This window comes from Solanum pennellii, chromosome 6 (assembly GCF_001406875.1).
Source record: "Solanum pennellii chromosome 6, SPENNV200".
Classification (NCBI taxonomy): domain Eukaryota; kingdom Viridiplantae; phylum Streptophyta; class Magnoliopsida; order Solanales; family Solanaceae; genus Solanum; species Solanum pennellii.
In genome coordinates, this window is record NC_028642.1 from 32,990,061 (window position 1) to 33,017,454 (window position 27,394).

The following is a 27,394-nucleotide window of genomic DNA, read 5'->3' on the forward strand; positions in this document are numbered from 1 at the left end:
CATTTTTCTTCTTCTTCTTCTTTTATTTATATATCTCCCTTATATAGAAGTAGGAGTTGAGTTGGACGAACATAGCTCCAAAAAGTTGTACCAAAAGCATTTCAAGTTATACTATTAAGGCCTCATAATTTTTGGCCCTATTTGATTGGCTCTTGTACACGTGGAAGGATAATAATTTTGGAATTTACTCTATTATATAAGCCAACAAGCAGTTGTAAAAACACTGCATTGATTAATTGTACCAAAAGTAGTATGAATTGTACCATTAAAGTAAGTTGAATAAGGATGTATTAGGAAATCAACATTGTATGTAGTGTTGCATGGTTCTTTTGTGTGTCCCCCACGTGTCCTCATTAAGATTTGATTTCATTGCATGTCGATAATCTCTCTCTGTCTCTGTTTTCTCAAATTTTCTGCCTTTTTGTCAATCACACTTTTTCTATTTTAGTAGCTTCGGGTTTTATGGTGGTTTATTCTAAGGTACTTTTAGTTTGTTGATTCATCTTTATTTCTTTATACTACTAATGTTAACCTGATTTTGCGAATCTTACTTTAGGGTTAAAATTTGAGTTTTTCGGGTCAGATTTGATAAATATGATTGTGGTGCTAATCGGAAAGAGGAGCATGTTAAAACAAAACATTTGCAAGAATCTCTGAATTTGGAAACTTTATGGATGGTGGTAATTCTTGCAGGTAAAACCCAAAATATAATGATTTATATTCATGCCTCTTACTCTGGTTCCATTTAGGATTGGAATAATTTCAGGATGCCCTTATATTTTTGATGTTTGCATGACATGGAGCTCTTCTTTTGATAGGACGTGGAGTGCAAATGTGGATGTTGACCGCATGGTAAGATGAAGGCTTGAACAATTTTTGATGATCTTAGTCTAGCATTTGATTATAAAATGTTCATGTCACTTTTCAATCAATAAATTCAACCCAAACTCTATAAATTATTATTGTCAGGTGTGGCCAAACTTGTGAAAGTGTATGCTTCTTAAATTTGCTGGTAAGTTTATTATATGTGGATATATTTCAATTGTAAAAACTTTTCGGTTTATATTGACCTAAGGAATGTTATGGTTCTCCTCTATGAAGAAGAGTTGAAGGAGTAATTTTGTGTTTATGCCTAGAAAGCTAATTCACTCGAAGATATTCTCTTCTAAAAAAAACTTACAAATTCTAAAGAATATTTAAATTTAATGTCTGAATATTGCGATTTACCGTAGTGAAAATCTGCTAATACCATTGTTTATAATGTTATACCTTTATAATGTATTTCTTTCGAGAAATAAAGCTAATTTCGGGATAATTTTTCAGTGTAGCTTCTGTTGGTGTAAAATACCGCAAATAATAAATTACAGTTGAAATAAAATGTACAAAAATTGAATAAATTATCATTTAGGCTAAGATGCGGATATTTCATGTTTAAATCAAGTTGGAGATGAAACTTATTACATAACATATAATTATCTAATGACTTCATTTGCAACTCTTTCTCCCCTTCATTTCAGTGTTATAGTAGAAACATCCCCTAAACTATTTGATGTTGGAAGTTAGGGATTTTAAAATATAAAAAAAATGGGAATATATTGAGATATTCGACGCAGTTGAGTTTCCTTTAGTTTCTTCTGCTTATGTCTTTAAAAAATTTAGAGCCATTTAGACTATTTTTTATTTTACTAATATGCACTTTATAGTTTTATTACATGGAAGAAGTAGCAAAAAGTATGATTTGAGAAGTAAAGAGAAGAATTTACATGTCAATCTCTTCAAAAGTAAAGTCAATAACTGGTAGTTAAGACATGAGACACCGGAGCTGATCTTCAACGGATGAATCAAGGTTAGATTAATTAGTTAGTTGTTCAAATTATATCCAATAATTATCATCATTCAACTTAGTTCTTCTCTATAGAAATTTAGAGACTATAATTATATTATTGAATGGATTAAATAATCTCTATAATACTATCCATTGGTTCTTCTCTGTATTAGATTATTGAACAAATTGAATATTCTCTATAATACTATTGATAACCAAACTTTTTCCCTAATGACCTCAGTACTTGAAACCGAATTGCGTGATGCATCACATGATAAATTTTTGTCAATGATACATGAGGTTTATTTGTTGAGGTTGACAAGATGTTAGATATGAAGTTCAGAATTTGTCATTTAGCCCTCTATTAAGTCTTTCCTTCTCATTAACTCCCATCACACGCAAGATCAATTCTTTTAAGTGAATCTTTTTATTCCATTGCTAAATGCTATCACATATATGGTATATGGCATGAATATTCTGTCATGTATTAGCCTTTTGATTACTACACCAGATTATGGTTATCAGTGTCTTTATATCTACCTTTTCTCTGACCTAAAATTTTAACTTGTGTTGTGTTTTAGGAAAAGGCTAAATCAGACTTCATAATCTTTTTTTCCCCGAGAAACCATTTTGTGTGTTATTCCAGATAATGAAGAATATAACTATGTTGCATTTCAATTTTGGCACCCTCTTTGAATCTGGTCAGATTATATTGTATGTATCAATAAAAAAAAGTATTTTCCATATTGATAATTTATAGGTTTTACTTTCAAAAATGTGCAAATGCTGCTCCAAACAAGCTATTTGTTGGTGTTGGTGACCCAAATGTTGATCACAAGTGTTTGTAAAGGCATGAAGATATGGACACTGTTCGTAGTGTCTATTATGTGTCTCCCAGCAATCCTGGTTCTGATGTTGCTGGAGAAATGGTTGTTGCTTTAGCTGCTGCCTCATTAGTTTTCTGGTCTGTTGATCAAGCTTATTCGAAAAAGGTATTCGGAAATGCAGTTAAAGTTTTTAGGTTTGCAGTTCAATACAGAAGGTCTTATAGTGATTCAGTAAGCTCTACACCCTTGGTAGCCATAACAACTAAATGTGGACGGAGGTAGTATGATATTAAATCTATATTGCAGTAACCATTGAATTGAACTTGGTGAAGGTTTTTAGAAGACTAATTACTCAGATAAATTATAAATTGAAATGATGTGCCAAATCTTTAGCAAACTTTGATATTTAGTTTTAAGCGATATTTGTGCACTTTCTTTTAGTAGTCACTCATTTACACGTGTTTTGCTCTTGCAAGGAGCCAATCTTGATGATTCCTTTGAGAATTCAAAAATTGGAAGATCAATATTGAGAAATTATTGGCTTTTGTTGTCGTTGTTGATTTTGTCTGACTGTCCAAAGAATCCAGGTAAAGTGAATCCATTGCTTCCATATAATATGGTGTGAAATGTCATGAACATGAGTTATTTTTCACTATAAATTTTCTCAACTATTGATACTGGATAGGCTATAGCCTATAAGCTAGGCAAGTTCCTAAGTAATTGAGTCTATTCTCCTGATTCGGGGCCCTTTCGAGGATGTGGAGTAGGCTGGGGAAGATGTAGCAACATTATATATGGAAGATCTTATAGGTGAAAATTACATATTTTGTAAGCTTAGTTTCATTAATCATCTCACAAATACATTTGCCTTATCAGTGTACTTCATATTTTCTATTTTTTGAGCAGTTAAAGTTCCTTTTATTATGAATAATGATCTGTGAAGTTTCTACAGAAGAGAATTATGTTCTCTGTATTTTTTTTTGATTGTTAGGACATACTCAATTCGAATAATTTCGCAAGCAAATGGATCTGTGGTTATGAATTCTGTGAAATGCATCTGCACTATTTATTTAATTAGACATTTATCGAGTCTTTTTCATAGTAGTATTTGATTTGCAATGTGTATACAAAATTTAGGAAGATGATAAGTTTATACTGTTCAACAATTAAGGTTTGCTTAATTTTGCTTCAGGTTTTTTGTCAAAATCTTAGCTTGTGACAGCAATGCAGAGAGAACTTTTGATGGATGGGTTTTTCTTTGAATCAACTATTGAAGATTTATTTAGTTCTTCTTTATTTTATCGGAACTACAGTGATTACAAAATTCCTTTTTATATGATGTAATGATAATTAAAATGCTTTTGATTCAAGTGTAGATTAACAATGACACGGTAGACAAATCAAAACTCAAGTCATTTTCTCAACAATACACAAATATACGTGTTGGGCCCGTGCTGGCACGGGTCTGCCCATCTAGTATTTTTAATAAATAAAAAGGTGTTTGGCTTTGGCTAGACTTGCCTAATTCTTCTTACTTCCTTGGATACTTCAACTTTTATTAATCTCACCTCCTTATTTTTTTTTCATTGAGTAAATTTTACGTAATCTTTAATACTGCTAAAATATAATACTCACTTCAGCTTTTTCGATGAGTTTTTAGGATTTTTTTTTTTAAAAAAAAATCTCATAATATTCAAATAAGTAATCATATACTTATTTTTATCCAAAATTACATGATACTTTTTACTTTCAAAATTCAAACAATATAAATTTTGATTAATATTTTAAAATATAACTTTACTTATATTCGCATAACAAGAAGTGCAATTTATACTACATTTTTATATCAAAGTTTTAATATTAAAATATATTAAATTGATCTAATTCAATTTAATTTTAAAAATTAATTAAAATAATTTCCAAAAAATGAAAGTAGTACATGAATTAGGAGGGAAAGAATAATAACTACTATTTTTCGTTTTTGCTCAAAAGTTCGATAAACAAAGTTAATGTGGAGATAAAAAGGAATAATTAAAGTAAGAGGTTTCGTATGGATCAATCAAAATAATTCATGCTTTCTAGTTGGTGCAATGAGAGCAACAAGTTTTATTTGTCTTAGAGTAAGGACTAACACAATTTGAGGTCATTTCTCTTTTTGTTTTTATTTCTCATTTTCTTGATGGGCCATCACAAATTCTAATTAGCTGAACATTTTGGGTTTTACACTGCTGTTCAACCTTATATTATAACTACGTGCTAACACACGTGTATTTCGTATCATTTTGAATTACAAACACATAATCAACTATAAATATGTATGCTCCAAACATAGATATTATAGTAAAAGAAGTGAATATGTTGTTAGCTTAGCAATAATACAAAAGTGTTTTTAATGTGTAGTTAAATCAATTATATTGGAATAGATTTAACTGAATTAGACTCTTACTGGAGGAGAAATTTAACCAAAGCAGACAAATCATAATATAATATAAAGGGGAATCATAGACAAGGTGATGTGACACCCCTTTATGATCTCCACATGTATTTATCATTTTTCTCATTTTCTTGCCTTTTTTTTCTTATTTAAATTAATTATTTTATTGCAAAAGTCATTATTTAATTTATTACAATAAGTATTATATTAATGAAAAAACATTTGCAACAAAGAATCTTCGCATGCCAACTTACAAAGTAATTATTCATAATTCATATCTCTTAATTACTATTATTAATTAAAAAAATACTTTTGTTTTATATTTTTGTCCTTCTAATTACAATTATGAAAGAAATATATTTTTTTAAATATTTTATCTTTATTATTTAATTTATATAAAATGTATATTACTATTTAACTTTTTTCTCCCTTTTTTGAGTTTTTCCATTCATGTTTTTCATTAATCAATTTATTAAAAAATTAATAAATACAATCATATTCATTACATATAATTATATCACATGAAAGTTACAAAAAAGTATCTCTATCTATTTGAATCCTCTAATTAAAGAAGATGTCTTCTCAACTTCCTTCTACTTAATTCTCATCTATAAATAACAATCATCTATGATGTTGTTGCATGTCCATTTCTATTTTTTCCAATTTCATATTGTTAATATTTTTTTTGTTTTCAGCTTTTATGAAGATTATAGATACATTTTTTAGAATTTCTTCTTGTGTTACAATAGCCAAGCAAAAGTTTATCAAGATGAAGAAAAAAGTTTAAAGGTGGTGTAAGATTCGTTGAAAGAGACAATCAAAAATTATTTTCTACAAGTCATCAAAATGAAGAAAGTTTAATGGTGGTGGGTGATTCATTAAGAGTTGGTCAGAGTAAAATTTGAAAAAGTAGAAGTTTCAATCATTTACAAATATATAGATGCACTTATTGTTTTTATATAATATTTCAATTAATTATTTATCCATCAAGATATGTACCCTTCAAGAATAAGATTATATTACAAAGAACACTTTTTATATCAAGGGCAACATGATCTTCCACGGATTATTTTGTTGCTTAAAGAAAACTTTTGATATTTTTATTATATAAACTTTTGTATTTTGGATATACAATCCATATTCTATATCGATATATATTATGTATATACATGTTAATATGACAAAATTTCTCGATCAAGAATATTCTATCATATTTTATTTTGCTTTATCCGCTTCTTTTCATTCTAATTTAGATGATATAACACATTTCTTTCGTTTGTAGATTTTGAATTGACTAAGAAGGAGATGAGATTCCCTCCATTATGTTTTTGTTTAGTATTTGTTAACACTTGTGTAAAATTAATCTATATATATGATTGTGGGAATCAAATTTCACAAGTATTTAATTCATCTAATTTGATGAAATTTTTCAGAATGAACTAAGTTTGTTTAGTCAATATCCAATTACAATAAACATATTTTCTTAAGTTAAAGAGAAAATTGATATTTGTTTAAGTTGACTATGAAATTGAAAAAATGAGTTTACTCTCTTTATTAATTAATTTGTTTGATAACTAAAAAAATCATAATGTTTATTATAGCTAATTACATCTCATAAATTACAAAAATCTTTGTTTATTCAATTTTTTTACTTAAATGACATATCTCCTCAACTCATTTCTACGATTCTATTCATTACCTCTACATTTTATTTTCCCAAAATATAACGGATTTAGATTTTAGTCTATCATTTGCACATCAACTATTCAAGATTTGCACGTAGAACATTTTCATGGAAGCATATATTTTTTCTTTATTTGTGGTTGTAAACTTTTGGTAATAAGACATACTCTAATTTTGCTTAAAATTAATAAGGAAATACTACTATGTTGCTTTGTTCCTTTTATTAGCGGGTTGATCCATCTCACGACTTACAATTCTTTTTATCTATTTATATTTTTTGCTAAATAAACATGTCTCCTCAATTTCTTTTTACTTAATTCTTTATCTCTCTTTTTAAGACTTTTTTCCATTTTTCTTTCATTTACATCATATATTAAATTTACTCAAAATTAAGTCATTTATCTATTTCATAAATGAGCGCTCTAAATAACTTTAAACATAAATGATTTATTTTCCTGATGACATTCTTACGTATTCTGTATTTAAAATTCATTTCTTTTATAATTATTTAACATTGTAAATGAAGACAAAAATGAAAGAAGTTTTCAACATCTCTCTTAAACTTGGAATAATTCACTTATTTTGAACTATGAAAAAAGGCTCAACAATTTCACTTATTTTGAAATAGAGGGAGTATGTATTATTTATTAAAACTCGAGATTTTTAAAGTTTTCTACTAAAATAATGAAATATATATTTTTTATTTTCTATCTTTTTAGTAATTAAATAAAATGACCACAACAAAACATACAAAATACACACTAAAATGAATTGAAGTATTATTTTGATGAAATATATTGAGTAAATAAAGATAAATTTTTTTAATTTATTTGAAGATGAAAAACATTAAAATAATTTCAATATGATATAAAAACAAACAATAGCAGAAACTGTATACTAAAAGTCCTACTTATTCTTTTTCTCCATTCTTTACTTTTTTTGTCATTATTTAAATTATGATTTTCTCTTAATAATTATACATTTAGTGGGTTTTGTAACTCCTCAAGATTTAAAATATTCACTATCTATTATTTGTATAATTATTCTTTGATAATTAAAACAAATAAAACTATAATTTTGTATCGAGTTGTTTGTTGAAATATTAATATTGATTGCTTTTATGTTTTCTTATTATAATTTTTTATATTTATATATTATTTGATTAAAATAGTTTGACATTTTTTTTTGTTAATTTTCATATTTTAGCTTGCACAATTTTTTTAAAAATAAAGAATTTTATAAAAGATTATGTACCTAACAAATATGTTTTTTTGTTAAATAAATCATATTTAAGAACTATATTTAAAAAGGTCCAAGTTCAGTATTTCCTTATACAAAAGTAAGCATCCATACTTTTAAAAAACTAGGAGGATAGATTATTTACGTTTCATTTGATGATCCACGACAAATAGGAAATTAAGCAGAAAATTAAGTTAACATTTTTTTCAATATATAAAACATATTCTTTTTATCCTAAACAAAATAATACAAAAATAATATCTTCCAAATTGAAACAATTATTATAAATATTTTATAGCTTTTACTAAGTATTGATCATATTTCTTCTTCTTTAGTACGTGCTAATTTATAAAAGAAATTATTTTTAAAATAGTTATTACGATCGCGCGAAACACGAACATGTTAACTAGTGAAATAATAATTGGATAAACCACCTTATGATGCACTTTATAGAGTATTTAAAGAATGTGAAAAGATTGACCAGATTAAATATCATTGAGAAGATAAAACTATGTACCAATAATAACCAAGAAATTTATATATGCTAATATGAATGAAGAATGTAAAAAGAAGTTACTATTGGAAGATGAAAGAAAGAAATTACAATTTTGTTTCTCTAAGCATGTAAGTAGGAAACCCTCATATCCCAACCATTTAAATCATGCAGAGTATCAAAGAAAATATAAATAGTTGCACTAATATCATTTTATAAATAATATCTTTAGACACACTTTAGTTAAAACGTGTAAAGAAATTTAACAACTCCCATGGATCTAATCTAAAAAGGTACAAGAGCTACTAAGAGCACAACTTGACATAATAAACAAAAGACACAACTCCCACCAAGCAGAAAGAAGAATGAAGCTGTTGGAGAATTTCTTTGACTTCACCTAAGGAAACATCACCAACCTGCATCTAGACTATGTCAAAAGGACATAGCAATAGTAATATCTGTACAAACACACGCATTAGTAGGCATCATCAGTCAACCCGACGTCCACCACATGTCATACGAAACCAATTAGCAAGATCTAGAAATAATCCACCCGCTTCTCCACTTCCTCAAACAACTCACTCACCAGGTTCTTGATCATAACCTAACCATTCTAACACATTAGCGAATCCCCAATTCAACCCACAAGCACTCCGACTAACCTCTAACTATGTACTTTTACTTCCTCGTCACATTACTCATTCATGGTCAAATAGTAAACTACGATAAACTTGCTTACCACTAAACCCAATCTCTTTCCCGAAGGTGAAACTCACATAAGCACATTTCATCACATACGCTACATCTACTTCTCTTTCCCAATTATAACACACGACAACCTTTGTTATCCATTACTCGTCCCTTGAACCCTTTGCCCTTCCACTATACCCAACAAGTTTGCTCAAGATATATATGTAAGTAACACGAAAATATCATCACATGCACGTATAGAACATATACAATAACATCGACATGAAGAACAACAACACATTTCACTTTCCTCAAGCTACACAATTATATAAGGTAGTTGGTCCTCCCATGGAATCCAAATCCAAACTATTAGCATACCAGAACATGGTACCTGATCCCATAATTATGCTGGAACGTGACAACTGATCACAATTAGTTATATCGGAATGTGGCAATCAATCCTAGTTAGTTATGTCGGAATGTGATAATCTGATCCCAGTTAGTTATGCCGGAACGTGGAAATCCGATCTTCGACACACCACAATCATAGTCACAACTATATTCTTAAGTTCATACACTTTATTCATGATTCATAGCACTCATAATCCATCCATCTCATTACAATAAGTATGATCAATAGTGCAACATTCACATACATATATGCATCATAACGAAGCAAGAACAAACATACATCACACGTACAATGGATATTCAATAACACACATCCCGCAAACCTTAATTAGAACATACTCAACCCTAATTCATCGTCTAAGGTTTCTTTTTTAATCATACATCATTTGATGCACGAAGGCCTGCGCATAAATCCTACCATCGATTCACATTATTACACAATAAGAACTGGTTAAGACTACTTGATTCATAAAATCTAGTCTACATGGGTGCCAAGCAGTTGCACAGAGTTTTTGACCTCGATTCTAGTTTTTCCAGGCTTCGTGTGATGAATTTGACCAAGAATCGTAAGATATCACAATCTTCACGCTAGAAATCTCCTTCTCCTTCGTTCCCAAGCTTAGATTAACCAGTCTGAAGTTTCTAGGGTGTTTTAAGGCATATTTAGATATTTTAGGAAGATAGATAAAATAGAATCTCATAATTTACATTATGCCTCGCCTATCCTGCTCTGGAGCTAGCTTACCCCGCCTTGGCGCCGTTGCCCTAGTGGCATCTGGCCTACTATGATGAGACAATGGCCAAAAATTTCCTAAAATTTTTGTTTCTCCTAAATAACAACGGTTCGAGTTGTTAGAATAGATACCAATTTATCCCTCGTTCATCCTGGAACGACTAGTGCCAGGACATCACATGCCCCATCTCGATTTACTTCTGAATGAAATACTTGGTCTACTGCGACATCACAATGAATGTCCACTTTATAGTTTATTGACGTAATAAAAGCACTAAGCTCGAAGACTAAGTGAAGAGTGCGGCCACACACGAAGAAGGAAAAAATTTTTAAATTAAAAAGTCTGGCCCATCAGGTGTAACGACCGAGGAGCACCCCCTAGAATTTACCGGCGGCGTCGACCTCTCGGAGGTCTTGGACAATTTTCTAAGCTATCATTCATTACATAGGTATGAAAAGTAGTGCGGAATTAAAACTTTTCACAACATAACTAATAAGAAAACTCTTTTATAAAATTAAGGAACAAAGTCTAATCATCACAAGCCAACTTAGACACGTCTTAACATCATAGGGTCATGGTTCTTTACATTGAAACAAACATACTAAGTCTTAAACAATGTCTAAAAAGAAAGAAACTAAAAGAAACATAGATGATGTCCTCGAACATATGAGGACATACCAATCTTAAGAGAATCGACTTCCCAAGCTTCACCTTCTTAGAATCCTCACTTGCCTTCCACCTATATTTTTAGAAATATAGAATAGTATGGAGTTAGTACAACATTGTACTAAGTATGACAATATGCAAAAAATTCTATAAAAGGACACTTTAATTGAAACTTACTTTCATGCTATTTTGGAAAACCTTCATGAATCAAGTGCACAAAACATCATAGAAGTTATCACTAACATACAAGGTAATACTTAAAATCATTTTAAACACATAGCCATAATCATTAAAGAAATCCATTAGTCACTTAGAATACCATAAGTCATTCAGAACCTCCATCCAAAGTTATCCTAAGACTCATGTAGGTAAGACATGAAGAGACCACCCATACACCCTCTTCAATACACACATAGGTGATCCTTAAGACTACCAAAGACAAGGATACTTCATCTCTTATTAACAAGTCAACATTCATTACATATAAGAAATATTCATGCATTTAAGGTCTTCACATAAAGACCATCCTCTAAGACAACCCCCAAGTTACACCAGTGCAATGTGAAAGTAGCATCCCATACTACTACTTCCACTTAGTGATCCTTAGAAATCACCTAGATTAGGCAAATCACACTCATCAATTACATAGGTTTCATCAACATTAGACACTTAATAAACATGCTTCATTAACACTAGTCATGCATAAAGTGAACTTACTTTATTAACATCATATAGTAACCCATTCATTCATTCATTAACATTATATAGTAACCCATTCATTAATTAACATTACAAGGACATACCAAGACTCACTCCAAATGCCCACTTGTGCAATGAATAGATGGCGTCCCATTCCACCACCTACCTTAAATAGTACACCCTTTGGAAGATAGTTTATTACATTCGTTTTGTGGGGGATAGCTTCAACCAACATAGATCATGAGAGCTTGACATGGAATCCCGGTATTGACCCCTACCGGATAAGGGATCCCCACTTGCCTTAGGTAGGGTCATTCTTTAGCCTTTACTTGGATCTCTAATAGCTAGTCCTATGTGGGCTCATAGTTAAGGGATAAGGAGATTGCTTCTAAGTACTACATCTCAACTTACGAAAAGTGCTCGTCTCAAGAGGTACATTGGGTACAACATCTCTACTAATGAAGAGTATCCACCCCTTCTTTGATTTCTCTCGGTGATAATCATAAGTCCCTATAGAGTCGTAGACATTCATTAGCTATAGGTTAAGAGATTCTATCAAGTACTACATCTTAACTCACGAAGAATACTAATCTATAAGGGTTACTATTGAATACTACATCTCAACTCACGAAGAGCATTCCACCGCAAACGTATTATTCATTCATTGCAAAGCTATTAGGAATAGTAAGGTTGCTCCTAGACACTACATTTTAACTCACGAAGAGTGTCCACCCCAAAACTCTCCTTTTCATTAATTAGAGTTCTTAGGAATATTGAGGTTGTCATTAGACATTACATCTCCACTCACGAAGAGTGTCTAGCCCAAATCCCTCATTCATTCATTAAGTTCTATTGATCAAACCCTTTCGGTAGACTCTCATTCATTACATTCTCATTGGCTACATTCATTCATTATTTGCGAGTGTGTGAGTGTATGTGACCAAGCCTTTCACATAATCACCATCATTCATAACATAGACTCCTTATAATGAATCATATTACATTCATCATACATCACACGCTATCATACTTCACATTAACATTATACTTCTATTAAACATAGTATGTTTAAGTCATACATTCATAACTTCATAAGGCAATCTCTATACATACACTTCATAACATTACTTTTCTTGACATTCGATGCCTTCAAGGCCATAATCACAATTCACATGTACATTCATATACATCAATTAAACACCTCCACCATAAGTGGACCATACCACTCAAGATCAATTCAATAAGAACTAGACAAGAGAGATCACTTACCCTTCATCCAAGCCTTGATCGCACTTACTCAATTCTCCAACAATTCATCATAATTAGGTATAATTGACAGTATATAATCACAATACATCATGATATAAACACAACTCTAACATTGTCTAATTAAATACATTAAACGCACTTCATAAGCCAAAATTAGAGAATTTGCATGATCATGATTCCATAGAGTTGTTGGTCATAAATTCATCAATTAATATTGGAAACATCCTAATTCATCCATTAAAACTTTTTCATGCAGGGACCCATTCTTAGAATTCGAAAGAGAAAAACTTCGGATTTTGAAATCTTTTTGAAAAGCCTTTAAATTGGCTCCGTGAACGACAGAAGAATCAAGGATAAACTACCATACCTTATATGAAGAAAACTCACGAGATTTGGTGAATAAATTTCCCAAAATCTTCAATCCTATCTCTACCTTGAGTTCAAGCTTCAATAGAGTCTTGAGAGAGTTTTTCTTGGGTGGGAGGTTTTGATTTGTAAAAGTGAAGTCCAAAATTAGGTTTAGGGGTATAAACTAACTTAAAATACCTAAAACCCCTAAAACAACCATCTCCTAGTTATTTAGGACGTGGGGTGAATTTCCTAATTCACCCCTAAGCTGGCCGAATTGCAGGCTTCCAAACGATAGACCCAAACTACTGGGCATCGTTTGATCGACGGCCCGTCCTGCTGGGTGTCGTTTGGATCAGAGGCTCAAAGCTCAGACCACTAAGTGTGGATCTACTCCCAAAAATACGGGGCATCCTTTGACTAATGGAGCGTCGATCATGCTCGTCGTTTGGGGACTGATTTTTGCAGTTTTCTTGCAAAGTCTTGGGTCCTCTGCAAGGACCCTTAGGGTGGTCCTTGGAGAGTTTTACCTGGACGTTTCATCCCTAAACATGGTTATCTAGGTCCTAGGGTCCTCTCATATCAATTTAGACATGAATCAACACATAAAACATGAAAAGCCACACTAGAACACACACAAGCACATAGATGACTAGTCGTCGAACGTCTTGATCGTCCCTTGGCGTTTGATTTTCAAACTCTTCAACTGACTAAAAATTCTAAAGTTCATTACTTTAACACATTATTAACTTATGAAAAACATGAGAAGCTCTAGTTTGACCTATTTCATTTTGAGGGTTGTTACATTCTCCCCACTTGGACAACATTCGTCCTCAAATGACACTAAAACACCTTCAAGGACTATGAGACTTCACAAGCAGCTCATAAGCACACCACATCATACAACTAAATTCAAAGACAATTCACCCTACTTAAAAGGAACACCAACTTGACATACTTATGCACTATAAACAACAAAAGCAATTAGGAACTATTTCCACAATTCATAGTGCACACATACTTCATCATTTTCATTGCATTATGGATGAACTACCTTCCCCAACTTTCAACATGCTCATATTTTCATTATAAGGCTCAACATGCAATAACTTTCAGATCACATATTGGCATATAAACATAACAATATTTGGAGCAATTTAACAATTTTCATTAGATGCACATTAACATGAGAAATATGGATTAACTATCAATTTCCTATGCAATATAGGATATCATTTAGAGCATGAAAAGAATTATACCATCAAGTCACTCACAACATAAGGAGACATGCAAATCATACTCAAATGCAAGACTCCATAACATAACCAACTATTAAGAATTTTGGTCTGAAGCTTGACTAAGAATAGAAGGAAAAGATAAAGGTATCAACCACCTTACTACTCAAATCATTCTCCCCACTTAGGGTAAACTCATATAAGAACAAATCTAAACAACCATAAGGAACTATAACTCACTGGGGCCTTTATTTCGGATTAGCTCCATTGCTAGGTTGAAGCACATAGAAACAATTCTTCCTTTGAGTATTAGGTTCAGAATCGTCTGAGGAGCTTGGTTGATCTCCTTCCATTATGTGCCTTGAAGGCAAGGAAATCTATCATCTTATGACCCTTGCTACCACATCCAAAACATCCATCCGTACTGACAAGACACTTACCCAAATGTTGCTTCCCACATGTAGCTCATCTAGTCCTCTTATAGGTAGGGACACCTCCACTCCCTCTTTGAGAATTTGGTTGGAAACCCTATCCTTGATCACCATGGAAGAATATTGATTATAAAATCTCTTATTACACTTATGTTGACTTGGTTCATCCAATTTAGCCCTCTTCCCATCCCTATTCATCTTCCTAAGCTTGGACTCCTTAATTTGTTGAGCATAAACCATGAGTCTAGAGATATCCATATCATGATGGAGCATTGTTGTACGACACTCTTCTTTAACTAAAATAGACACTCCTATCACAAACATATTCATTTTAGCCTTAGAGTTGGTTACCAAGGTTTGGGCATACTTAGAGAGTTGGGTGAACCTTAGAGAATATTCTTTCGTACTCATTCCCCCCTTAATGAAGGTTCATGAACTCCACTAACTTTTTCTCCCTCAATCCTAAGGGGAAAACCCTATCAAGAAAGGGTGTCTTAAACACTCCCCAATCTACCGGGCCTACCTTTACGAGTCTTTCATCCCTCCATTGCTCAAACCACACTTGTGCAAACTCTTTTAGTTTATAAGCGGCTAGTTCTGCTTTTTCTCTAGAGGTCACTCCTATAACATCTACCACCTTGAATACCTCATCTATGAAGCTTTGTGAATATTCATACACTTTAGTGCCATGGAAAGTAGGAGGATTCATCCTCATGAAATCTCGCATTTTAGAAGCGGGAGTACTTGCATTAGGTTGAGGTCTAACTCTTAGATTATTTTGGGCAACCACATGATTTGCGACGATTTGAGCTTGAGTCATCATGAGTTTGGTCAAAGTTCGAAAAATAACCCTTATCTTCACATTAGACATATCCACTTCAACATAGGGAGCTTGAGGACCTTGGGGCACTTGAGGGGGAATCTCCTCATTCACATTCTCTCGATAAGCTATAGGAACTTTCTCATCTCATAGATGAAGTCCCTCATTTCCTACTCCTTCCTCCCCTTTTCTTGCGGTTTTACTTCTCGTATTCAAGTCCTATAAACACAAGATAAAGGATTAGGAAAAGACACTTATAACATCAACTCTATGGCACGACACAAAAGTAATGAATAAAGTGAAACTTCTATCGTCCTATAGCCTCTCACTCATAGATGTGTAGCGACTCACACTGATACCAAGAGTCTACTAGACGTGGCTTGTGAGACTTTGGACCGTAAACTATTTCCCAAAACCTTATTTGATACCAAGTTTGTAATGACCGGGAAGCACCCCCAAGAAGTTACCGACTTCGTCAACCTCTTAGAGGTCTTGGACAAGGCTCTTCGCTATCATTCATTACATAGGTATGAAAAGTAGTGCGAAATTAAAACTTTTCACAACATAACTAATAAGAAAACTCTTTTATAACACTAAGTAACGAAGTATAATCATCAAAAGACAACTTAGACACATCTTAACATCATATGGTCACAACCCTTTACATTGAAAGAAACATACTAAGTCTTAAACAATGTCTAAAAATAAAGAAACTAAAAGAAACATAGATGATGTTCTCGAACATATGAGGATATATCAATCTTGAGGATTATAGGCTAAAACAATAACAATAGGCAATTCAACATAATCAAAATCACAATTCATCAACATCTAATAAAGATCAAATTACGCACATTATAGGCTAAATTGAGAATTTGAGAGGAGCATGGTGGTTTTCACGATATTGGATTGAAATCAATCTTAAAAACAGTAGCTAATCATCAATTCATCATGAGAATGATTTTGAAATTAATTTGACAATGAACCCATGGCTAGATTGAAAGATAGATAATTTGATCATAGAATTTTTTTTGAAAACCTTTGAAGGAACTCTTTAGATGAAAGGTTAAATAAGGATGAAGGAATACCATACCTCATTATATAGAAAATAACGAAAACTTGAAGAAGAATCCATGAAAATCCATCCCCAAGTTGTTCTTGAGCTTTATCTCCAATGGAGGTTTCTAGAAAGAGTTTGTTTTGAGAGGGAAAGGTGAAATTTGAAGAATGAATTGGGAATGGATTTTTCATAATTCTAACCAACTTAAAATACCTAAAAATAGATAAATGAACTGCTTCCTAGGCTTTATTTGGAACGTGGGGTTTTCCTGTTCACCCCTTAAATGGACAACGTGCAGGAAAGCAGTTCCAGGCTTCATCTGTGGAGGGCAGTCGACAGAGCATCGTCTGGTCGACGAGCCGTCCTGCTGCTCCGTCATTTTAAACTGAGGCTCCATTTTGGGGGGCTGAGTTCACACTTCTAAGTTTTGAGCAATGCCCTCAATTGATGGGGCGTCGAATGGAGTACGGGCCATCTTTTAAAAGTCGTTGTTTGGACACTGCCAAGGCAGTCCACTGCAGCTTTTGGGTCCTCCTTAAGGATCCTTAGAGTGGTCCTTGGGGAGTCGTGCCTAGATGTTTTGACCCTAAATACACTCTTATACATGTTAAGGACCTTTCCTATAAATTTGAGCCCCAAATAACACGTAAAACGTGCAAAGGTAGACTAGAACACACTAGCACATCTAAAAACTAACTTCCGAACATCTTGGACGTTTAACCTCCAAACCACTTCAAATCAACCATACAAGCTCTAAAACACTTAATTAACATATTATTAACCTTTTAAGGAAAATGTGAGGCTCTATAAACCTTAAATAATTTTGAGGGTCCTTACAATATCCCCCACTTGGGAACATTCGTCCTCGAATGACAGTTGAGACATTTAAAACACTTGCAATGACTCAATGAACATTCAACAAATCATCACATAGTAATCAATATACAAAACGTACAAGGAACACAAACTTCATACCGTTTTGCACTCAATGCAACACAAGCAAGTAGAAACCTTCAATCACTCACTCCTTAATGCTTCAAACACATATGCTCTTCTCATGTTCATAGAGGGAACATCATTCTCCTAATTATGACATGGTCTTAACATTTCATTTCATTTAGAGCTCAACATGCAACAATCTTTAAATCACATTTAGTCATTTTCAATATCATCACTTAGAGGCAAATAACAAATTCATACTCAATGCACATAAATTATGAGTAATGTAGGTCAACAAAAATCAATACATTTAGACATAATACCATTTAAGTCATACTTAACATTACCATGATTTGTTATGTTTAAGAAGGAATGTCCTCCTTAACATATCACATGTCATCATAGAGCTCTCATATACAAGCAATGCACAAAGGTCAATTCATTTTTTAAGGAGAACTTCTCCACTTTTAACCAAAACATGCTCATACTTTCTTCTTAATGAAGTCAAAATTGTAAATCACACCACACACATCACAAGAATATGAAGGTATTTCACAAAATTTAAATTTATAGCATGAAACTAGTTTCCATAAACATGCATCAATTAGGAAAGATTCTTGAAAATTATAGGCACACATCAAGAACATTAGCTGGACACCATCACTTCTCAAGAGTGAGTCAACATTAACACTTCCCAAGTCACAAAAGTCACACATTTTTAAGGGACTCATCATTTTTCATTTAAGGAAGACTCAATTTCTCATTGATGGCCTAAAACATCACATATTATAAGTGACATCAAACATGCTCCTTACATCATCTCATGAAGTCAAATGCACATTTAGCATATTAAGCTGCACAACAACATGATAAATATGCTGTTTGATTAAAAATCCATTTTCATGCAATGAAAACCTTCCAAAACGTGCATAACATAGTGTCAATTAAGACATACTTAACATATGGAGAACATGCAACTTATACTTATATGCAAGACTCCCATCATGAAGAAGCTACTTAGGAATTATTTTAGTTTCAAACTTGAGTAAGAATAGAAGGAAACGATGGGGACATCTAGAACCTTGCTACTCACATCATCATCTCCACTTAGGGTAAACCCAAATAAGAGCAACTTATCTCTACCTTAGGAGAACTTTAGCCCACCAACCTTAATATCTAAGAACACCATCCCTCTCTAAGTAAAACCTTAGGGGTATCAATAGAGAAAACTTGGCCATGAAGGTATCCTTTTTTTCTTTCAACACTAGGCAAGGTAACTTCTAGGTCATTTCAACCCACATCATACCCTTTTGGAGGAACCTTCCAACCAACCACACCTAGGTACAACCTAAGCATTTCCTCATATAGTCATACTTAAGATCAATCTTAAAAGGAAACTAACCACTTTAAGTTGGTCAACATCAATTTTCTCCTCATCTTTGAGGTTTAAGGGGTACATACTACCCTCTAAGTCAACCTTAGGTCAAAACATAATTCCACCCTATGGAACAAAACCCTTTCATCCCTTTTTCCCCACTCATAGAATAGGTTCATAAGGGAACTAACCAACTAGTCATAAGGGTTCTTCCATGTACTAGCATACTCAACAATCAGCTCACAATATTCAACACCCATCTTCCCTCCTTAGGAGAAAGCCTATACAAAAGACTCCAATCCTTCAAGGCAACAAAGGAAACATTACACATAAAAGGGCAACATTTGAACCATTACACATATACAAAGGCAACATGCATCTTCCACACTATTTACCACATCTATTCGAAGCATTTTAAGCCTAAACCATATCATTACACTATCATCATACCAATTCATATAGCAACCTCTCATTCCGAAGGGAACTCCATTCAACTATAACAACTATTAACAAGCTATAATCATGTCATGACAGAAATTCTCAACATAATAGCTCATTTCACATAAATCACATATATAGCCATAAATGGCATTACATCAACATATATTCAAATTCACCTTCACACATACTTATCAAGCCATAAACCAAAGTAAGAATCAGCACTCACCTTTTTTCTCTCTCAAGCATTGAGATACAATCTTATCAAGCAATCACATCTAAAAGACCACTAGACAAGAAAACATAAGAGAGAGATCATATAGAGTTAAGTTCTATGACACGACACAAGATTAGTGAAGAATGTGAAACTCTATCATCCTATAGCCTCTTGCTCATTGATGTGTCACGACTCACCATCGATGAACAAAACTCTACTCCTAGAAGTAACATGGCGTACTTGACCTCTCGGAGGTCTTGTACAAGCCCATAAACATCATTCATCGCATTATCATAGGAATTTAGCGAAAAATTTAGAACTTTTCATAGCACATCATATGCTAGAAACATCACTTAATATATATAAAAATATCGTAATACATAGTTAGACTCTAAGTCTCTTTTGCCATCTTAGACTCAATATCAATAGAATAGAATAGGGACACGACCCTCAACATCATAAAATAATAATCTAACTAATACATAAACTTTAAATATGAACTTTGGCATAGGAAATTCTTGAATCTTAAGGATCAATTTCTTGAGCTTGGGAAACATGTATCAAGCCCTTCACTTTAAGAGACATCCTCTAGTCATCCAATGACTTACACTTTGTGTTAAGAGATGAAGATGAATAGTATTAGTACAAGAATGCACTAAGTATCACAACCATTCAAAAATATGCATATGAAGAGGACATTTAGTTGAAAACCATGCTTCATGACTTTTTGTAAAACTTCTTGAACATCAACACAATAAGCATCACATAGACAACACACTTCATATAGACATGTACAATTGTCACAAATCACATAAAACTACATAATTCATTCTAAGCTAATTTAGCATTTCATAACATTATCCTTCTTTTACCTTAAGTCCTTTACCCAAGTAACCCTCTAGTAACACTTGGTTCTGTCACAACCCACAAGTACACCATAGAAGTTAGAGCATCCTTGTGTCGCCACACGGCAAATGAGACTTCAAGAAGTATCATCTAAGCCACTCGTATCATTCATTGCATAATAAACATATTAAAATGAGTAAGAAGTCAAAACTTTCTTCACACACGAAGAGTTCTTTCCATAATCATTACAAAAGCGGAAGACTCTCATTTAAAACATTAAACCTTAACAACATCTCCTTGAACCATCTAAACTTTAGAGTACACAACACTTGGGTGTAAGCCCATACAAGACATAAATAAAGACATAAGGGAACACGTGTATATATTGTCCTAAATCGGTGAGGACTCACCAATACTTCATCTTCAACCCTTAGAAATCTATCAATCCTCCATGGCACATCAAGACTTCCAATTTCCTACACTTAAGTAAAAAAGGGAAAAGAAGGGGTTAGCTCATTAGATGCACTAAGTATGGAGGTCCTGTAAAACCATGAAAATGGGACATTTAGTAAATAACATGCTTTTCATGAATTGTGATTAAAACATAATACTATAAGCATAAAAACAACATTTAAGAATTTAGAAACACATAAAAAATTATTTAAGCAATTAGTCACATTTTTAAAAACACTTTCAGTGTACTACTTCACTGTAACAACGAAGTTTCTCAACTTCGCTTCGAAAATGTTCTGGCGTACAATTCCCTCACTGAGGGCTATCCTAATACTCACTTAAGTAAGGCAAAGATATATGAAGTGACCATTCCTATGCCCCCTTCACATTAGTTAGGCAACCCTTAACTACTTCAGATAAGAACTTCAACATACTTTATTTATATAATAAATTACATTCATTAGTTCATTTAAGATTCATTCATCACATAAGGACATTCGAGTAATGTTCTTGCACAAGACCTAGGGACTATCACTAACACCTTCAAAGCTTAATGTGCAATGTCTAGATAACGTCCCATACCACCACCTAAACTTCATAGAACTTCTCTAATGCTAGTCGGTATCCCACATGATGAGAATAGCAATAACCGACATAAACTATAGTATCAAAGCATGTAATTCAAATTTCTAACCTACTCCGTTAAGGGTGTTCTTCTTGACAATGGTAGAACTTAGACACATCTCATGTAGGAACATGGTTAAGGAATATGAAAGGCGTGCTTTGTAATCTAGTAACATTCTTTAACTAGAACTACTTCCCTTACCATACTCACTCGGTGCTAGCTTTGTTCTCATAGATTAATTTTCATTAAAGGTTCATATAAAGGGGTTCCATATCAAGTTCATAACCCAATAACATTTACCCTACCAAAGAGGTCCTCTATGGATACCTTCCAATGGAGACAAGAAGCTCATCATGACTTTCCTAAGGTTTGATATGATGTCGTTCCAGACAATCAACCTTAAGTCTATCATTCCTTTAATTTGAAGATACCATTACGGCTTTCGCTTTCAACATTCATAACCTTACCACTAGGTTCAAGTTTTACATAAAGACCTTCTTAACATCATTCAAGGTCACATGTCATTCATACTTTCAAGAATAAGAGGCTGTAGCATCCTAAGTCAAGACATCTCATATTAACATTCATATATGCATCAAGTTTGGGGCACAAGTCAACCAAGACAATGAACAACATACTTCACTTTAACACATGTTACATGTCATTCTTTAAGTCACATAGGAATAACCATTATCAGCTTTATGTCATACTATATACTACCATATCATCAACAATATAACCATCATAAACTCATATAGTCAAGTACGAACGACCATGCATCAACATCTAAGACTACACATACAAGCACATAGCCATATTATACATCATCTCCTAACATACATAGAAAGAACACATACTTTCACATTACTTCACATATAGATAGATATGCTCATACTTCACATAAATCAACTATACAAATAATCATAATACTTCAAGTAGTTTCGACAAGGTCATGATCATCATATTGCATAAAGTAACGATTACAAGGCCACATCAATTCACATAGCACCGCCACCATAAGTGGACCATACCAATAAAATAATAATTTAAGTCTAATTAACATAAAATAAATGGAATTGGGGCAGAATATCACCACTCCATCCTCAACACTTCAATCCAATGCTAAACCATCCAATTCAATACCATAAGACCCTTACCCATGGCCATGAACATCAATTCAATACAAAAACTATAATACTCAATGTAACTAGGTCAATTCAATAAAGATTCATCAATCTAAGACAACGTAGATATCAATTCAATACAATTATTACATCAATCAATAGCCAATAGAAAACTACACTAGAATTCATAAGCCTTAAGTCAATATCAATTCAATAAGCTTAAGACTCAATAGCTCTAAGAATATAGAATACTCAATTTATTAAATTTAAACAGCATATAAAACAAAAAATCATAATCTATACATGAATCAAAACCCCATAACAATCTACAGTTAAATTCATTAATATCAAATCATGATCACACAACCCATAATTTAGTCAAATTGAGAGATTTGTGAAGGTCAAGGGTTCATGGATAATTTTATTGGAAAACATCAATTATACATCAATAATATCATATCTTAATGTTTGATAACCTTTCATGCAAGAACCCAAGACGTAGAGTAGAAATTGGACATTTTCATCTTTTTGAAATCTTTTGAAAATTATCTTTGAAATTGGCTTTAATGTGATACAAAACCCTAGATGAAGAACTACCATACCTTATTAGAAGAACATAATGATAATTGAATAAGAAACTTCATTATATATCCATCTTCAAGCTCTATCTTCACATTGAGCTCTCATGGAGGTTTTTGAAGAAACTTTGGGAGGGAATAGGTTTTGATTTGGGTGATAGGGTTTAAATGAGAGTTTTAGGACTTATATACTATTAAAATACCCTTAAACATCCAAAATAACCGTCCTATTTTATAAGACTTGGGGTGAATTTGCCAAAAATCCCAAGTTTTAAAAGAAAAGCTTCCAGTTTTCAGCACCATCGACGCCCAACATTGACGGTCCGTGGTCTCACCCACGCCCCGTCAATGGGGTCGCGTTGTTTGAACCTGCAACTCCTCAACCTGAAGAACACATGGCTCCATCGATGCCACCCATCGATGGGCCGTCGCCTGGTCGACTAGCTGTCATTTGGGTCAGTCGATTGCCACTGCCTGCCAGTGTTAAGCTCCAAGTTTGGGTCCACCTTTAGGGACCCTTGTGGGTCCTATGTGGATTCGTACCCGGATGTTTCCAACCCAAATATGTTTGTATACGAGTTTAGGACCTGCCGCATTAATTTCATCCAAAACGAACATGTAAAACTCGACGAAACATACATAGACACACAAGGTCGTTTCAAGGTGAACCTTTTCAACGACATGGACGTTTGACCTCCAAACTTCACGAAACTTGAAACACTGCCTATAAACACCATAGTAACTCATTTAAGGACCTTATAAAATCATTAATCATACATAAACACATGAAACCACATATGAGGCACATAGATGACTTAGTCTTCGAACATGTTGGTCGTCCCTTGACGTTTGACTTTGAATGCACCTTAGAAACTGCCTATATATAGACCAATTTAGGAACATATACCATCACGAAAACCATGTTAGGCTTTATATTCACTTAAGTCTATTTCGAGATCTTACATTCTCCATCACTTGGACAACATTCGTCCTTGAATGACACTTGCCACTCTCCAAACACTTCCAAGAGTAGAGACTCAACTTAACAACTCACGACAATACCATACAACACATTATAAAACACACAATCAAGGACAAACATCAATTTCACATAATTAAGAGAATCATAACACAACAAGAATCTAGAAAAAATTCTACAACTCATTATGCCATAAGACTCACATCCTTTATTCCAAATAACAAGAACTCATTTTATATTCCTTTTAATGCTCATATACATAAGTTCTAACCATATTACAACAATTTTCGACCAAAGAATGAATTAGTCAATTTTCAAAAAATGTTACAGTGAGCAGGCAGTCTTTATAGTGAACATGCTTTACAATCTAACAACGCAACACTTATGAAATTCCTTATAAATGCTCAACAAATCAATCTCATATAAACATTTAGACATGCTAACTATTCATGTGTATGAAATAATTAGTAACCTACACTAGATGCACATGAACCATGAGAGAAATACCATGCATAAAAACTCATGTTCTCATTCAACAAAACTTCAACCTAAACATGCATATCAGAAGGAGAATATTTAGAACTCATCTTCCACAAAATACTCCTACAGAATCAAGTTACTAAGAACTCTTTGTTTTAGGCTTGAGTAAACAAATAAAGAAAAGTTAAGTGTACCTCACTCACAACAACCACACTCTTTACCATACTCCCCCACTTAGGAGAAACCCATTCTAAGGTCAACATAACTTTTACTACAAGGAACTCCCTCAAGGCACCATAAACCTTACTAACACTTTCTTACCAAGGTCTACCTCATGAAGACTAAAGACTCTCAAAGGTCTCATCATCTAACCACTATATCCCCCTTACTAGGAGAACTGACCTTTACTCTTTAAAATTTCATCACCTTCATTTCTATGGTTGGGGTCTTAAACAACTTCAAACTATCTCAACAGCCACTTCTTCACATTTTTTATACCATTAACCTTACCATTCTTTTCCAACTTAACTACCCTTTAAAAGGTAACCAAGCCAACCTACGACCATCAACACCATCTTTCACACCTCATCCAACAAGTCACATATGATCTTTTCTCTCCCGTAACCCAATCTTCATAAAGTCACCCTCAAGGGACCAACACATAAAGGAATGAAAGGAAAAACACCATATTCAAAGCTCTTAGGCACGATTAGATGAATGAAGAAGTGAAACTTTTCCTAGCACCCAATAGCCTCCCATTCATAATGTGACGCGCTTAACATTATAAACAAGACTCTACTAGATGTAGTTCATGATACAACTAGGACACTCCCTATACTTATGCTCTGATACCAACTTTGTCACAATCCACAAGTATGATAAAATACGTAAACAAGGAGAATAGTTTTTGGTTAATTTTCTGTGTATTGCTTTTGTGAAATAACTATTACATTTATACAGGTAAGATGGAAAGAGATACGGAACCAGATAAGGAAAAAGATTATACAGAATATATTACTAACATAATTAGTCTATTCTGTTCCTATAATTATTTTGCTAAGTATGGGTATTTTCTACACTCCCCCTCAAGTTGTGCACTCGGATTTCCAATGCTCAACTTGCGCAAGACATTGCTGAAAGCTTCAGTACTAACAGCCTTGGTTAGGATGTCTGCCAGTTGATCTTTTGATCGAACAAATGGAAGTTTGATAACCTTGTCTTCTAACTTGTCTTTGATGAAGTGTCGATCAACCTCAACATGTTTTGTTCTGTCATGTTGGACAGGATTTCCAGAAATACTTATTGCTGCTTTGTTGTCGCAAAATAACTTGCAGGCTGTTTTCTGAGGAAAACCGAGTTCATTTAGCAGTTTCCTAATCCATAGGATTTCAGTTATTCCTTTCACAATTCCTCTGAATTCAGCTTCCGCACTTGACAGGGCTACAACCTTTTGCTTCTTGCTTCTCCAAGTGACCAGATTCCCTCCTACCAAGGTGAAGTATCCAGAAGTGGATTTCCTTTCATCTCGGTCTCCGGCCCAATCTGCATCGGTGTAGGCAGTTATATCGAGGCTATCATTTTTCCCGAAGTAGATCCCGGTGCTGCTTGTACCCTTTAGATATCTCAGAATCCTCATTACTGCTGTCATGTGATGTATTTGGGGTAGATGCATGAATCTACTCACTATCCCCACTGCATATGCAATATCTGGTCTTGTGTGGGCTAGATAAATGAGTTTCCCAACAATCTTCTGATATTGTTCTTTGTCAGTTGCCTTTGCCCCTTCTATGACCTGAAGACCATGATTTGCTATAATTGGAGTGTCAGCCGGTTTACTCCCTAACATTCCTGTTTCAGTTAAAAGATCAAGAATATACTTTCGTTGGTGAATAAAGATCCCTTGCGTGGATCTTAAGACTTCTATACCAAGAAAGTACTTTAAGTTTCCTAGATCTTTCATCTCAAATTCCTGAAACAACTTCCCCTTTAAGGTAACAATTTCTTCTTCATCATTTCCGGTGATGATCATATCATCTACATATATAATTAGACAGGTGATTTTCTGATTTGCCCCTTTTATGAATAAAGTATGATCAGAATTACTCTGTCTGTACCCAAATTTCTTCATAGCCTTAGTGAACCTTCCAAACCAAGCTCTTGGAGACTGCTTTAAGCCATACAGGGCTTTCTTCAATTTACATCCTTCTCCATCTTTAAAGTCATGAGAATATCCTGGAGGGGGTTCCATATAGACTTCTTCTTCAATGCTTCCATGGAGGAAGGCATTTTTAACATCGAACTGATACAAGGGCCAATCTTTGTTTGCTGCTACAGAGAACAATACCCGTATTGTGTCTATCTTGGCTACTGGGGAAAAAGTCTCTGAATAGTCGATCCCAAAGGTCTGAGTGTAACCCTTGGCCACCAATCTTGCCTTGTACCTTTCAATGGTTCCATCTGCCCGGTGCTTAATGGA

The 27,394-nt window shown here is 33.4% G+C and overlaps 1 long non-coding RNA gene across 6 annotated transcripts; it reads left to right on the forward strand.

Annotated features, from left to right (window-relative positions):
- The first annotated feature begins 345 nt into the window (after positions 1-345).
- LOC107021916 lies at positions 346-4,186 on the forward strand. 6 transcript variants are annotated; one of them, XR_003578847.1, is made up of 7 exons: positions 346-480; positions 557-693; positions 819-852; positions 970-1,012; positions 1,704-1,846; positions 2,586-3,462; positions 3,845-4,186. It is a non-coding gene; the product is annotated as an uncharacterized LOC107021916 (long non-coding RNA). The 6 variants fall into 6 exon arrangements; XR_003578849.1 differs by having other exon boundaries at positions 2,586-3,239; positions 3,338-4,186; XR_003578848.1 differs by having other exon boundaries at positions 2,586-2,817; positions 3,129-4,186.
- Positions 4,187-27,394: the final 23,208 nt, after the last annotated feature.